Consider the following 15887-nt stretch of genomic DNA (forward strand, 5'->3'; position numbering starts at 1 on the left):
CTTTTATCTTATCATACATTTCATCAATTTCTTCTTCATCTGCAGCGCTAGTTGGCATATAGACATGTACTACTATAGTAGGCGTGAGCTTCGTGTGTATCTTGGCCACAATAGTGCATTCACTATGCTGTTTGTAGAAGCTTACCCGCACTCCAATTTTTTTTATTCATAATTAAACCTATTCCTGCATTGCCCCTATTTGATTTTGTATTTATAACCCTGTATTCACCTGACCAAAAGTGTTATTCCTCCTGCCACCGAACGTCACTAATTCCCACTATATCTAACTTTAACCTATCCATTTACCTTTTTAAATTTTCTAACCCACCTGCCCGATTAAGGGATCTGACATTCCACGCTCCGATCCGTAGAACGCCAGTTTTCTTTCTCCTGATAACTACGTCCTCTTGAGTAGTCCCCGCCCGGAGATCCGAATGGGGGACTATTTTAGCTCTGGAATATTTGACTCAAGCGGACACCATCATAATTTAATCATACAGTGAAGCTGCATGCCCTCTGGAAAAATTACGGCTGTAGTTTCCCCTTGCTTTCAGCCGTTCGCAGTTCCACAACAGCAAGGTCGTTTTCGCTAGTGTTACAGGGCCAGATCAGTCAATCATCCAGACTGTTGCCCTGCAACTACTGAAAAGGCTGCTGCCCCTCTACAGGAACCACACGTTTATCTGGCCTCTCAACAGATACCCCTCCGTTGTGGTTGCACCTACGGTACGGCTATCTGTATCGTTGAGGCACGCAAACCTCCTCACCAACGGCAAGGTCTATGGTTCATGGGGGGGGGGGATTAGATCATATTTTAAAAAAAAGCCGTAAAAAGGAGTACCTGCTATAACTCTCTTTTATGTCAGTAATTCTGAAACAATCATTCCCACTAGAATATAACCGCTGATTAAAAGTTACTCTATCACACGGTTACTGGCCTCAAGCTTGGACACTGATTCGCATACTCTTCTCGAAAGTGGAATCTTGATTTCGATTACATTTTGACTTTAATATATTAATATTATCCTCATAAATACCACAGAACAGGACATACAAATTGTGGTGTCACCGCTAGACACCACACTTGCTAGGTGGTAACTTAAATCGGCCGCGGTCCTGTAGTACATGTCGGACCCGCGTGTCGCCACTGTGTAATCGCAATCCTAGCGCCACCACATGGCAGGTCACAAGACACGGACATGACCTCGCCCCAGTTGTACGGACGACATAGCTTGCGACCAGACCTACCAAGTCTTCCTCTCAATTGCCGAGAGACTGATAGAATAGCCTTCAGCTTATTCCATAGCTACTACCTAGCAAGGCGCCATTTGTATCAGTGCTTATAGCTTACTACTATTCAAGAGATGTATTCTAACAATAGAATAAAGTTAAGTATATTATTCCAGCTACGTACTGTTCTTCTTATTCATTAATAAGTCTCATGTTCCAGTACTTCACGCCCGTCTGCGTTAGTTTAGCGTGCACTTTCAGCCACTTCATTCTACAAGGTGTTGGCCCAGCTGCCGACACATCACAAATAACGGCACTTTCGTTCCAGCGCCGTCACAAGAAATATAGGTAACCGTAATCTGCAAAATTCACAGAGTATCGACTATGGCACTGCTTCCGCTGTCACTGTTAGCACGATATCGTAATGTATCCGTTGGTCTTCATCAGAGAGTGGAATAATACGAAAATGATTTTATTTTTCATACACTAACTTATACCCTGTTTGCCGGCCGAAGTGGCCGTGCGGTTAAAGGCGCTGCAGTCTGGAACCGCAATACCGCTACGGTCGCAGGTTCGAATCCTGCCTCGGGCATGGATGTTTGTGATGTCCTTAGGTTAGTTAGGTTTAACTAGTTCTAAGTTCTAGGGGACTAATAACCTCAGCAGTTGAGTCCCATAGTGCTCAGAGCCATTTGAACCATACCCTGTTTGTTTGGACAGTGTTAGGCTTTGAGGTTCAAATATTCGTACTAGACAATTAGAGGAACCGAACCAAGTGAGATGGCGCCGCAGACACTCGACTCGATCTCAGAGGAATAGGTCCATATCCCCGTTCTGCCATTCAGACATAGGTGTTACTTTGTTTCTCTAAATCGGTTAAGATGAATACACTGATTTCGCTTCATAAAGGTATCCGAGTCCGTGTCAATGACTGGACATTAAGTAATTTCCTTTTCTCCTGTTAACAAGAGCATAGCAGAAGAGCCTCTGTAAGACTAGGGAGATTTGCAGGAGCATCTTAATTAGCAACATTGTGACTTTCAGAATTGTGATATTCAGCTATGAAATATATTTCTTTGAAAACCGCATTTCTGCCTTCCATTAAATGGTGTCTAGGAGATAATGGGTTCCTATGAGTATTGTTCATCATATCCATGTCTGAACGTCTGAGGAACTGTTGATCATAGTGGGATGGTGTGTGCGCAGTTTGTGTGCTGCGCTGACAAGAACTCTTAGTGGTATAGGCAGAACAATAACTTTACCAATAAAACAGCAAACATGCATGTAGATCAGTACCACTGAACACGACTTTTACAAGCCCCCTAAGATCCACCACCGATTTGTTCAATTAACCTGGGCTGCAGGAAGTGCATAATGTTTAGATTTTTACCCTGTTCTTTAGAATAGCTACGGTAAATCCGTTCTTCCTACTGGTACACAAGTGGTCGCTAGGTCAAGGGTTATCAAAAACACTTGACACCTTATTACTGTGATCAACAGAGCCTGAGAGGACTCCCTGAAGAAGCATATTTTCGTATGTGGCTTTTTGAAACATATTTGTGCAGATCGATTACAGCCTGCCTGTTCGGGCAGTTCTACGCGCTTACTGCGAGAGAGGGATGTTTGGCAGACGTGAATTGAATCAACTATAGATCAGCCAATCTGAGTATGGGCTTTGGACTGATTTCCACAATCTACTTCGCAGATACCATTTTGGTGCCTCGGTTAACCAGGGAACCGCAACACACGAAGCGTGAGAGCAGAAGCGACACCATTTACAGGTAGTATACGTGCACGATTCTCTCCAAGAGTGGATGGTTAGTTGTTCGTCTTTGGGAGCACTGCCACTGGCGGGAGAACCGCTAAAGAAAGTCGTGATGGTGACATTGCATGTTCTAATTAGTAGTATTCCAAAGTTAAGACAGTTATTTGCCTAAGCGATTGCTTTAGTTGAAATCAGAAACACCTATCTGGAATCTTAACGGTGGAGGAGATAACGTCACAATAACAGTTTTTGGATACTCGTTCTAGAACACCACCGTACACAGGTTGTCGTCGATGTAAGTAATTACTGAGATTAGGCAGACCCAAAGGCAAATCAAAAAATATCAAACGCTAGGTGAAACTTCCGATATTAAAAGCTAGTGTCTGAGTTCGTGGTTAACACCTAACTGGTACAAAACGGGGGTTCAGAATGAAAGCTAACAGCTGAAATGGTGTTAGTTAAGTTTAATTTAAGTACAAACACTGACTAATACGCAACACGCGCGCAGGAACGTGAGCGCGCCTTTGTTTTCTTGTGTGTGTGTGTGTGTGTGTGTGTGTGTGTGTGTGTATGTGTGTGTGTCGCAGAGCAACCACAGAGTAATCATAATGTCATAATGTACATTTCCAATCGTTTCTCACAGAGTTCGCAGCTCACTTTTCATTTCCAAGGCCTCATGTTAGTCTGGTAGATACGTGAAGAATTTAGGACAGGCACTGCCAAACAAGATAGCTTTTACGCAAGCATCAAGCAAATATTCTCCATCTAACTAAATGTACTTTTTCTTAAAATGTAGATATTCTTCGCTGAAACAATATCCACAGAACACATTGATTGTTTATTATTATTATGTAACAATTGTAAAGTCACTAATTATTATTTCCAAAAGCTTTACTATTTCAGGAGTCTTAAAGAATTTCGAGAGTTACCTTCTTATTTTTTAATTTATTAAATACCTGCTTAAGGCAAAATGTTTTGCCTAACTTTTAATACATCTTATCACATCAATCATTATATTACTCCTCTTTCTTTTCACCTCTCAGTTCTGTAAAATTATAAAATGAAATTATCCTTATTGAGCTTCTGTATCTTACAACGGTGCTCTTTCCAGTAATTGGATTAATGAAGTTTATTAAGTGCAGCCGATAAATCGCATTCATTTTCTGTGTATTTTCTGCTTTTAATTAACAATTGTTACCGGAGCTATATTGCATCATTTTCAAAAAAGTGTAAGTCTCACATTCCTCATTGTCCACACAGTTTTATTGTTGGGTATCTGTTTGCCATTTACAGAAACAAAAATGGATGAAGTAACGGAAGTAATTAGAATGTTTTTAGGAAATTTACAATACTTACTCGTTTCATTGTAGTTTTTTTTAGTATAATCACAAAATCGACTTTCCGTAATCTAGTTCCCAGTCGCTACAGCGTTGCTTCTTCATTTCGCTTTAATTCATAATATACATCACTATCCGAAACAAGAACTGGAGCAGGGCTGACGAACACACATTGCTGATTTCAGTATCCCGTTAGAATTCCTTCCAAACGTTTGCTCCATTCATGCCTTTCTATGTATAATCCTATTGCATTTAGTTTTCAAACACTGAGTTGCCTTTTTAAGCAAGGCACTCGACTTAGTATGTGTGTTTCACTGCCTGCTCGGTGCGAATGTGAAACGAAAAATTCCATTTGATAAGACAGTAACACCAAATGAAATAAATCGACATGAACACCGTATAAACCTACTAATCCTTTCTATCTGTCTACATTTACCAGAAGGGAGGTTGATTTACCGTTCACAATAACCGTGATATAGTGATACAGAATGTAAAGATTTGTAACAAATTTGGAAATTTGTGGTAAGTTCTATGGGACCAAACTGCTGAGGTCACCGGTCCCTAGGCTAACACACTACTTAATCTAACTTAAATTTACTTACGCTAAGGACAACACACACTCACAGACACACACACACATGCCCAAGGGAGGACTCGAACCTACGACGAGGGGAGCCGCACGAACCGTGGTAAGACGCCCAAGACCGCACGGCTACCCCGCGCGGCGATGTGTAACAGAAATTCATTACGCAATAAATATGGTTAAACATTACGGGCAATGGTTAATTTACTATGCCTATAGTTTTCAAGCAAGTAGGTACATAGTTAAACCATTTACTGTAAACTGAAATGAAAACCGCGAAGAGACCATGAATAGGAAATACAGCCATCACTTTAATTAATTGTTTCATCCATCTAAACTAAACGGTAGATTCAACTATTCGCACTTACGTCTGGTTCCATATGAACTACGGCGAAAATAGGACGACTATATTACAACGGAACAGTGTGCGAAATGACGATTGGCATACATTTGGTGACCTTAGTATGCGCTCCCGTACTACACGCCTTAGCCGTCACATGCCGTCACGTTTATCGCTGACCCTTTCACCTCCCAAGGAAACAGCTTCTCTATGACGCAGCTAATACAAAAGCATGTTTGCTATCTTGTCCGCTCCATTGAGTTCCCAATTTAGCTGTCATCATTTCGCTGCTAGATATGCTAAGTTAAACTTCCTTTGCCATTGATAATGCTTTATTTATGATTATTAGGGAATATTCACATGCATAGCTGCAGGTAAACCTTTCGAGATGGGAGGCTGTGGTCCAAGAAACTCTTAATATGTATATAGTTAACGCACACCGGCCATTTGACTTTCTTCTTCTGTGCGGATGCACAAACAGTGCCTGAACTCTTACGGGAATCGGCAGTAAAGCTGCGAGTAATGAGTATATTGGTTCAAATGGCTCTGAGCAATGTGGGACTTAACTTCTGAGGTTATCAGTCCCTTAGAACTTACAACTACTTAAACCTAACTAACCTAAGGACATCACACACATCCATGCCCGAGGCATGATTCGAATACCTGCGACCGTAGCGGTCGCGCGGTTCCAAACTGTAGTGCCAGAACCGCTCGGCCATTCCAGCCGGCGAGTATAATGGGCAGGGGCACTATGAATATAGTGCGGGACAATGAGTTTCGAATGTGGGTCTCACGGGAGGCGTCCCGGAGATAAGTCCCTGCAGCCGCACTGTCCTCTGTATCCTCGGTGGCTCAGCTGGATAGAGCGTCTCCCATGTAAGCAGGAGATCCCGGGTTCGAGTCCCGGTCGGGGCACACATTTTCAGCTGTCGCCGTTGACTTATCTCAATGCCTGTATGCAGCTATGGGTTTTCATTTCATTGTAAACTCTTCTGTTCGTGGCGTTTCGTCCAGGACTGCGCTGGACATACTCAGAGGCGCCCCTCCGCTGAATCTTGCAGACTGACCTGTCGGACGTAAAAAAGGAGGTGTGGTCGAAGTAACACATGAGGAGCAGAGATAATCCTTGTCAAAACTACAACTTAACTATCGATTGTCGTCTTGTCAAAGATAAAATTGTCTAGCAATTCTGCAGAGCTACTGTCCATATGTCGCTAAGTTTCATTGCCCCCTCTTTCCTATTAAAATTATCCTGATGCTTATAAATTTCAATTGCTTCTCTACATAGTCGTGGACAATATTTTAACGTTGTAGATAAAATTTCTGTTTCAGAAAACTTCACTTCGTTGTTTTCTGACTGAAGACGATTTCTCTGTTTTTCCTATTAGGCAAAGACTTTTTTGCTCTTTTAGCCGTGTAATTACGCTCCTCTTGATATTTCCAATATAAACTTTACCACATAACACGGAATTTCGTATACACCTCATGTCGACAGAGGACGGCGTTTATCCTTCACAGATCGGAGTACTCGACTCATTTTCTTTGTCAGTCTAAAGACCGGTCTGATGTCATGTTTCTGTAAAATCTTACCGATCGGTTAGGTTACTTTTTTAATAAAAGTTAGAGTAACTGTATTTTTCGGTCGTTGTGTTTCATCCTTGTCCTTCGGTCTTCTGTTCCTTGGCCGCAAAATTCTCTTCACGTCTTTCCCTGAGTAGCCATTTTTTCTCGAAGGCATGCTTCAGATGTTCTATTTCAGCGTCGAGGTGTTCCGATGTGCATATCCTTTCGGTTCTATCGATAAGACTTTTAATGACACCTCTCTTTTGCTGTGGTTGGTGATTGGATTTTTTATGCAAATATCTGTCCGTATGTGTTCCTTTCCGAAAAACTTTATGGTCCAAACTTCCACCGGACCGTCTCATGAGTAAAACATTCAAGAAAGATATTCTGTTATCATTTTCCATTTCCATTGTGAACTGGATTTTTGGATTAATTCTGTTTAGATGATCAAAGAATTCGTCAAAAGCCTTTCTACCATGGGACCAAACCACAAATGTGTCATCTAGAAATAGTTACCAGCTAGATGGTTTCTTATTTGCTTTGTTCAGAACCGATTGTTCGAATTAGCGATCGCAGGACCTAATGGGTTACCCATTGCTACCCCATCAATTTGCTCATAAAATTCATCGTCCTACTGGAACTGACTCGAAGTAAGGCAATGTCTAAAAAGAGCAGTCAAATTTATATATGAGAAATTCGAACAATCGGCTCTGGTCAAAGCAAATAAGAAACCACCTCGCTGGTATCGGTTTGTAGATGACACGTTTGCGGTTTGGTCCCATGGTAAATCTAAATAAAATTAATCCAAAAATACAGTTCACCATGGAAATGGAAAGTGATAACAGAATATCTTTCTTGAATGTTTTTAGTCATGAGGCGGTCAGATGGAAGTTTGGAACATAAAGTTTTTCGGAAAAGAGCTCACACAGACAGATGATTGCATAAAAACTCCAATCACCGTCCACAATAAAAGAGAGATATCATTAAAAGTCTTGTCTACAGAGCCGAACGGATATGCACATCGGAACATCTCGATGCTGAAACAAAACATCTGAAGCAGGCCTGCGAGAAAAATGGCTACTCAGGAAAGAGGTAAAGAGAATTTTGCGACCAAGGAACAAAATGCCGAAGGACAAGGATGAACCACAACGACGGAAAAATACAGTTTCTCTCCCTTTTATTAAAAAATTAACCTATCCGATCGGTAAGATTTTACAGAAACATGACATCAGACCGGTCTTTAGACCGAAAAAGAAAATAAGTACTCCGATATGGGAAGGATAAACGCCCTCCTCTGTCGACATGTGGTGTATACAAAATTCCGAGTACGTGTGGTAAAGTTTATATTGGAATTACCAAGAGGAACATAAATACACGGCTAAAAGAGCACAAAAGTCTTTGGCGAATAGGAAAAATAGAGAAATCATCTCTAGCAGAGGATGCTCTTGAGTCAGGAAACCACGAAGTGAAGTTTTCTGAAACAGAAATTTTATCTACAACGTTAAATTATTAACCACGACAATGTAGAGAAGCTATTGAAATTTATAAGCATCAGGATAATTTTAATAGGAAAGAGGGGGCAATGAAACTTAGCGACATATGGACAGTAGCTCGTCAGAATCGCTAGACAATTTTCTCTTTGACAAGACGACAATCTATAATTAAGTTTTGTCTTTGACAAAGATTATCTCCGCTTGTCACGTGTTAGCTCGACCACGCCCCCTTTTCTGTTGTATAAATGTCGCTCTCGGCCGTCCGACCGGCCAGTCTGCAGTACTCAGAGGAGGAGCGCCTTTGAGTATGTCCAGCGCAGTCCTGGACGAAACGTCAGGAACAGAAGAGTTAGTGGCAGTGATATTTTTCATGTCTGGTGCAAAGTGATATCAAAAGTGCTAGAGAGTTTTTTTTCTGGTCATGTGTTGTTTTTTTTATCTTTGCCGTAAGGCTATAGACTCTCCTAGTTTTTGTTACTTCTCTGTCGCTTTTTTAGTTTCTTCTCATTGTGAGTTTTTGCGAATAAATATTTTTTCGTTAACACATTATACCAGACGGCTATGCAATTATTTGTTGTAGGCAAGTCGCCTACATAATTGGTGACCTCCGATTAAGGAATTTTAAACCTTTCGTTAGCTACGTCGAACATTAACTGCAAAAGCAATGAACGACGACTGCAAACGATACGGTTCGATAGCTGAAGAAATTCATGGGCTTCAGAATGAGATAGAAACTTAACAGTTGCATACTTCGAAAGATATGAACTTCAAGCATATACCGGACCAAAGGAATGACGTTGGTTCAACAGCCATGGCACACACCAGCAAGGCAACATCATCGGAAACTGGGACTACTGAAGCACAACCACAGCAAGTAACAGCAATGGAACTACCCGCTGGTTTCAACGCTTCACCAACTCAACGGTTGCAATTACGAGCGCCCCCATTCATGCCTTCTCAGCCCCACACATGGTTCGCGGTAAGAAATTAAAAGAATTTCTGAATGACAACTCCTTCTACTCCATAGAGGAATTTTTAGATATAAATTAAGAAAAAAAAGAAAAAATATTTAAAAAATAAAAAAATAAAAAATAAAAAACACAAAAAATAAAAAAGTTGTTATATTAACTTAAGTATGTTGTTAAATTAACTTAATTATGTCATGTATTGGAAAATTTGACTCGTTCCACATCATTACGAAATATCGTATTCATGATCCATGGAATCTGGAATCGGAATCTTAATCTAGACAATGATTTACACAATACTAATTTTACTGACAGATGGACGTGATGTGAAGTGGAGATACACATACCCGAAAATTATTATTCTAATATTTTTATTCCATTTGTTGTCTAATTTGTGTTTATATTGACCTCCGGTTTCGTTAAATTTTAGATCATCTTCAGTTTTATTGTAGTTGCAGAGTAGCACGTCAGGTATACTCGTATGTGCTCTACACAGCCTCCAAAGGTCACTAATGTGCCATTGATGTGTGACTGAGAGCAGCACACACATCTGGCAGGTTACTCACCGGCTTCAATACTTCTGAATACGTTCAAAAACGGAAGGAGGGCCATAATCATTATAACCACGAATGCAACAATAAACCGCAAAAATATTATACTAATATTACTATTTTTATTATTGTTACTACTATTTATTTTATGGCCTTCATTGGACCACTCTTGCCAGTTACAGGCTGCAAAGGTTTATACAGTTACTTAATACTACAATTCAGGTCAATAATAATCCAATAAGACAGTTCAATAATACAATCGTTATTCAGCGATTATTATAATTCATTACTAAATGAAGCATGTTTTGCTCTTCTGATAGCCAATTCTTCTTCATTCTTGCAAATGTTTTCTTTCTTTTTCGTCTGCGCTTACTCTTCCTGTAGACGTTTTACTGATCTTCGTTTGTAGTCTGGTTTGTGTGTCTTGCAGTATTCTAATTTTCTCTCTTTTGTTTTTTAGGTCAGTATTGTATTTATTTCTTACAGCTTCCTTAATTTTTGTGATCAATTTAATGTTGTTCTTACTATTCCACAATTTTTCTATTATTCTATTATTAATTCTGTTTTCTGGTGATCTAATCAGATGTCCAAGCCTGAGAGGTGTTTCTTCCAGATCGTGCTTACTACTAGTTCTATTTTCTTGTGTATCGTTTGAAGCTGTTCTCCAACGCCCAATTACTTGATACCTCATTATGTAAGTCCTAATTATTCTACTTTCTGTCTTCAGTATTTCGTCAGTTTTTTCTGTATTAGTTGTTTTGAAGATAGCTTCAGCTACATATCTTATATGTGGCTGAGTAACAGTTTTATGATATTTTAATTTTGCAACTGTAGATAAACTATTTTTTGTTCTATGTGTTTCTGGAAAAGTAATTTGCTTTGTGCAGTTTTTGTATTCAGTTTTTCCTTTTTCGTTTCTCATTTACATTTTATGCTACGATTTTAGCTAAATATTTAATCTATCAACAGTTTTGATTTCCTTTTCTTCTATTGTAATATTGTTTGCAAGTGGTAAGTCAGTTAGCATAATCTCTGTCTTTTGAAGTGATACTCTAAGGCCAATTTTCTGTGCTATTTCATGTAGTGATTTAACTAATTGTCTCGTTTCTTGAATATTGTTGGTTAGAAGAGAAATGTCATTTGCAAATTCCAAGCAACTTAAACTGGTATCACTTTTCGCACTTACATTTCTTACGTTTTTTTGGGCTGTTCTTGTACTAATCTCTCATTCTGTATTCCAGAGAACAGTTGAACAGTAATAGTGATAGTCACCTTGTCTTAATCCCGTTTTATGAGGCATGGTTAAGAAACTTCTCTTCTACACTTCACTTTCTATTTGGTGTTAGTTAGAGTAGGTTCTATTAGTTTAATTAGTTTTAGATGGAGTCGTAGATTCCTTAAAAAATTTTATGTTGGAGGTTTATGGAGACCGTCATATACCTACTTAAAGACTACAGCCGGCCGGAGTGGCCGAGCGGTTCTAGGCGCTGCAGTCTGGAGCCGAGCGACAGCTCCGATCGCAGGTTCGAATCCTGCCTCGGGCTTGGATGTGTGTGATGTCCTTATGTTAGTTAGGTTTAATTAGTTCTAAGTTCTAGGCGACTGATGACCTCAGAAGTTAAGTCGCATAGTGCTCAGAGCCATTTGAACCATTTAAAGACTACAAATATCACAGCCAGAATTTTGTTCCGTTTCCTGTAGTATGCTATCATCAATTTTAAACTAATGTTGTGCTCTGCATAGCTTCTCCATGATTCCCCTGATTCCTGTTCTAATTGTTTCTTGATTCTTCCACATATGATCTTCGATAAAATCTTGTATGTGCAGCCTAAAAGAGAGATTCCTCTGTAGTTGTCCGGATTACAGTTATCCCCCTTCTTATGTAATGGGTGGATGAAGGCCTTGGTTCAGTGTTCAAGGCATTGTAGCATTATCCGAGCGATGAGTAAAGAAGTCTTGACTTTATCACTTACATATTTCTACATTTCAACAAATACCTGATATTTTCCACATACCTTAAAATTTATTGTCCTTTGAATGTTTTTTTCTGCATGTTGGAAAGTTGAAGGGTCTAATTTGTTAGACTCGGTTTTTATTGGAATATTACTATTTATTTAGGTCTTTATGAATTTTATGCATACGGAACTATAATAATAGATTACTACTTTTAAAGTACTAAGTGCAGTGGATCCACCTGCAGAGATTTGATCTTCACTGTGATGTGCTGATTTCATTTACGTCATTAATCAAAAAAAAAAAAAAATCACTTCTCGCTCGTCCAGAAGGAGTGAGAGTATTTACATTACCCTCGGCTGTTGGAAGAGTGTAAGTGGCGAAACCATGTCATAAGAAGGGTCCATAGACAGAATTAAGTTCCAGCTTGGGTTACGTCCACGTGACGCATAAGACAGAAGATAACGGCACCCAGTTTGTCTGCATGTTTTTTCACTTCCGGAAATTGTTAGTTACAGCTGTGTACAATCATATAATGAACAGGACACGAATGTACAGATTGTCAGACCTGCAAATGGACGTATCATGTGAAGGGCTGATTTCGATAGTTGTACAAGTCCATTACCTCCACTTTTCTGTCTATAACGCTTCTGACATTAATAGTCCAAACAAACAGAAAGAAAGTTTCATCTCCAGCAAGAAGCCATATGCTTGAATATTTCAGGTATCTCAACTGCAGATTTTCCAGCGCTCATTTAACTTTAGGACTCTGTATCTCAGAATGAACAAAAGTAGACTTTTACCACTATTGAAATAAGCCCTTCAAGTCGTTCTCCAAGAAGAGAAGTATTCAAACGTGCCCCAAATTGCGTTATAGGACCGTCACTATTCAACATGCATACAAATGATCTATTGTAAAATGTCTGAAGCTCCATGAGACTCACCGTGGATCGTAATGTCTTATGTAGAGAAGCCGTAACCATAGAAAACTGTAGTGAAATATGGAATATCGTAATGTGAACCTCCTTTAAATCTTTTCGCGAAAGGCCGAAATGAGAAGCATTGAGACGAGTGTCATCAACCGTGGAACGATTTCTGGTCCGGACGACAGCCCGTGAGATTCTATACAGATTATGAAAAAGACCTTGTTCCCCTTCTAGCAGCAGTTTTATCGTAGGTCGCTGGACAAACGGAAAACACCAAGAATTTGTAAAAAAGCACAATTCAATTCTGTTTCCCAGAATTATCGTCGATCAGATTCACATAATTGGAAGTTTATGACGCTGATGTCAATTTAAATTATGAAAACATGCTATGAGAACTTTTCGGAGAAAAAAACTCTCATTTATCAGTGTCAACATAGATTACATAACCAGAGATGATGTGAGACTCAGCTCTCTGTGTTCGACGATAAGTTCTAGAGTAGGAACCATCATATTTGTCCTCTGGATAGCGTTCTAAATAATTCGACGCTGTCGTTTACAAAAAAAATACGAGCTTATTGAATATTGGACCATATTTTTGGCTGGATTTAGGATTTTCTTGCAGATGGAAGACGGATGAACAAAATACGAGCTTACCGAGTACCGGACCAGATATATATATATATATATTTTTAATTCAGGATTTTCTTGTGCTGGTATCTCAACACGTTGCTGTTAATGGGATGAAAACGAAAGCTTGTAAAGAAATTTCGGGGATACCACAAGAATGTGCATAGGTTTGTTAGTGTTTAGATTGTGTATAAGTGATCTAGTGAATAACATTATGAGGCTTTTGGAGTACTGTGCAGTTGTCTCTAAGAAGATTACAACGCCAGAAAACTAACGAAATGAAGGCACACCTGCAGATGATCTGCGGTAGACGTAGGAGCTAGTGGCTGATCCTGAATACGAATAAGTGGAATGTATTACGCATAAATACACGAAGAAATCCCTGTAACCAGGAAGGAAGTGGCTATCGAAAAACTTGTTCGATGATTTCTCGAGTGTTTATTTTCAGTCTGGGACGCTTGTCAGGTAGGATTGGTAAAGGAAACAGAGAAGATGTTAAGAAGAGAAGAATGTTTGGTCACTGGATCGTATAGTAAGCGCGAAAGCCTATGTGCTCTTCCAAACTCGAATGCCACATGCTAAAAGAGAGGCGCTGCGCATCTCGGCATAGTTTACAGTTGAATCTCCGAGTCAACGAACACATTGCATCTTCCTTCATAAATCTCGCGAGAAGGTCATGGTGGCAAGTTTAGAGAGATTCGAGCTCATACGGAAGATTGCTGACAAGCGTTTTTATCGCGCACCATTCGTGACTGGAACAGTGACAATGCTACGTGAAGTAACCTCCGTCACAGGTCGAAGGCGATGTATAGTGAAGTGTCAAATATCATGGGATAAGTCATAACATCGCGACCGACTCCTTTTGCCCGTCGTGGTGGAGCAGTTCGACGTAGCATGGACCGAACAAGTCGTTGGAAGTCCACTGAAGAAATTATGAGCCACGTTGCCTCTATAGCCGTCCATAGCTGTGGAAGTGTTGCCGATGCATGATTTTGTACACGAACTGAATCCGTCCTATAAATGTTCGAATTACCGCTAAATCATTCGCTCGAATTTTCCAGAATGTTCTTCAAACCACTGAGGAACAACTGTGACATGGCACATTGTCAACCGTAAAAATTCCATCGTTGTGTGGGAACAAAAAGTCCATGAACGGGCGAAAAGGGTCTCCGAGTAGCCGAACATAATCATTTCCAGTCAATCATGGGTTCATTCCATGAAAACACAGCCCACACCGCTGTGGAGCCACCACCAGCTTGCACAGTGTCTGGTCTACAGCTTGGGTCCACGGCTTCGTGGGGTCCCCGCCACGCTCGAACTCCTCGAACCCTACCATTAGCTCTTACCAACTGAAGTCGGGAATATCTGATGAGACGACGGTTTTCCAGTTAACTAAGGTCCAATCGATCTGGTCACCAGCCCAGGAGAGGCGATGTCGTGCTGTTAGCAAAGGCCCTCGCGTCGGTCGTCTACTGCCATAGCCCATTAACGCCACATTTAGCCCCACTGTCGTAACGGGTACGGTCGTCGTACGTACCACATTGATTTCTGCGGTTATTTCACTTAATGTTGCGTCTGTTAGCATTCACAAACTCTACGCAAACGCAACTTAAGTCGTTACGTGAAGGCCGTCGGCCAAAGCATCGTGCGTACTGGCAGATAATGCGTGAAATTTGGTATTCTCTCCACACTCTTGACGCTCTGTAGCTGGAATACTGAATTCCCTAACGATTTCCAAAATGAAATATCCCTTGCGTCTAGCTCCAATTACCATTCCGCGTGTGAAGACTGTTAATTTCCGCCGGCCGTTGTGACCGAGCGGTTCTAGGCGCCTCAGTTTGGAACACCGCGACCGCTACGGCCGCAGGTTCGAATCCTGCCTCGGGCATGGATGTGTGTGATGTCCTTAGGTTAGTTAGCTTTAAGTAGTTCTAAGTTCTAGGGCACTGATGAGCAGTTAAGTCCCATAGTGCTCAGAGCCATTTGAACCGTTTTGAGGAGTGGCTGTGCGGTTCTAGGTGCTACAGTCTGGAGCCGAGCGACCGCTATGGTCGCAGGTTCGAATCCTGCCTCGGGCATGGATGTGTGTGATGTCCTTGGGTTAGTTAGGTTTAAGTAGTTCTAAGTTCTAGGGCACTGATGACTTGATCAGTTAAGTCCCATAGTGCTCAGAGCCATTTGAACCATTTTGAGGAGTGTCCGTGCGGTTCTAGGCGCTACAGTCTGGAGCCGAGCGACCGCTACGGTCGCAGGTTCGAATCCTGCCTCGGGCATGGATGTGTGTGATGTCCTTAGGTTAGTTAGGTTTAAGTAGTTCTAGGGCACTGATGACTTGAGCAGTTAAGTCGCATAGTGCTCAGAGCCATTTGAACCATTTGAACCATTTTGAACTGTTAATTTCCGTCGTGCGTCGGAAACCTTTACACATGACATCCATCATTTTGATTTGCAGCTCCTTGTATTGGCCGCGTTTGCAGTTAAAGTTGTTGGATGTGACGCCCGCCAGTTATGCAAAACACCATTTTTCTCAGTACGCAAACATGTTTCGGCA

The sequence above is a fragment of the Schistocerca nitens genome, chromosome 1, assembly GCF_023898315.1.
Source record: "Schistocerca nitens isolate TAMUIC-IGC-003100 chromosome 1, iqSchNite1.1, whole genome shotgun sequence".
In the NCBI taxonomy this organism is placed as follows: Eukaryota; Metazoa; Arthropoda; class Insecta; order Orthoptera; family Acrididae; genus Schistocerca; species Schistocerca nitens.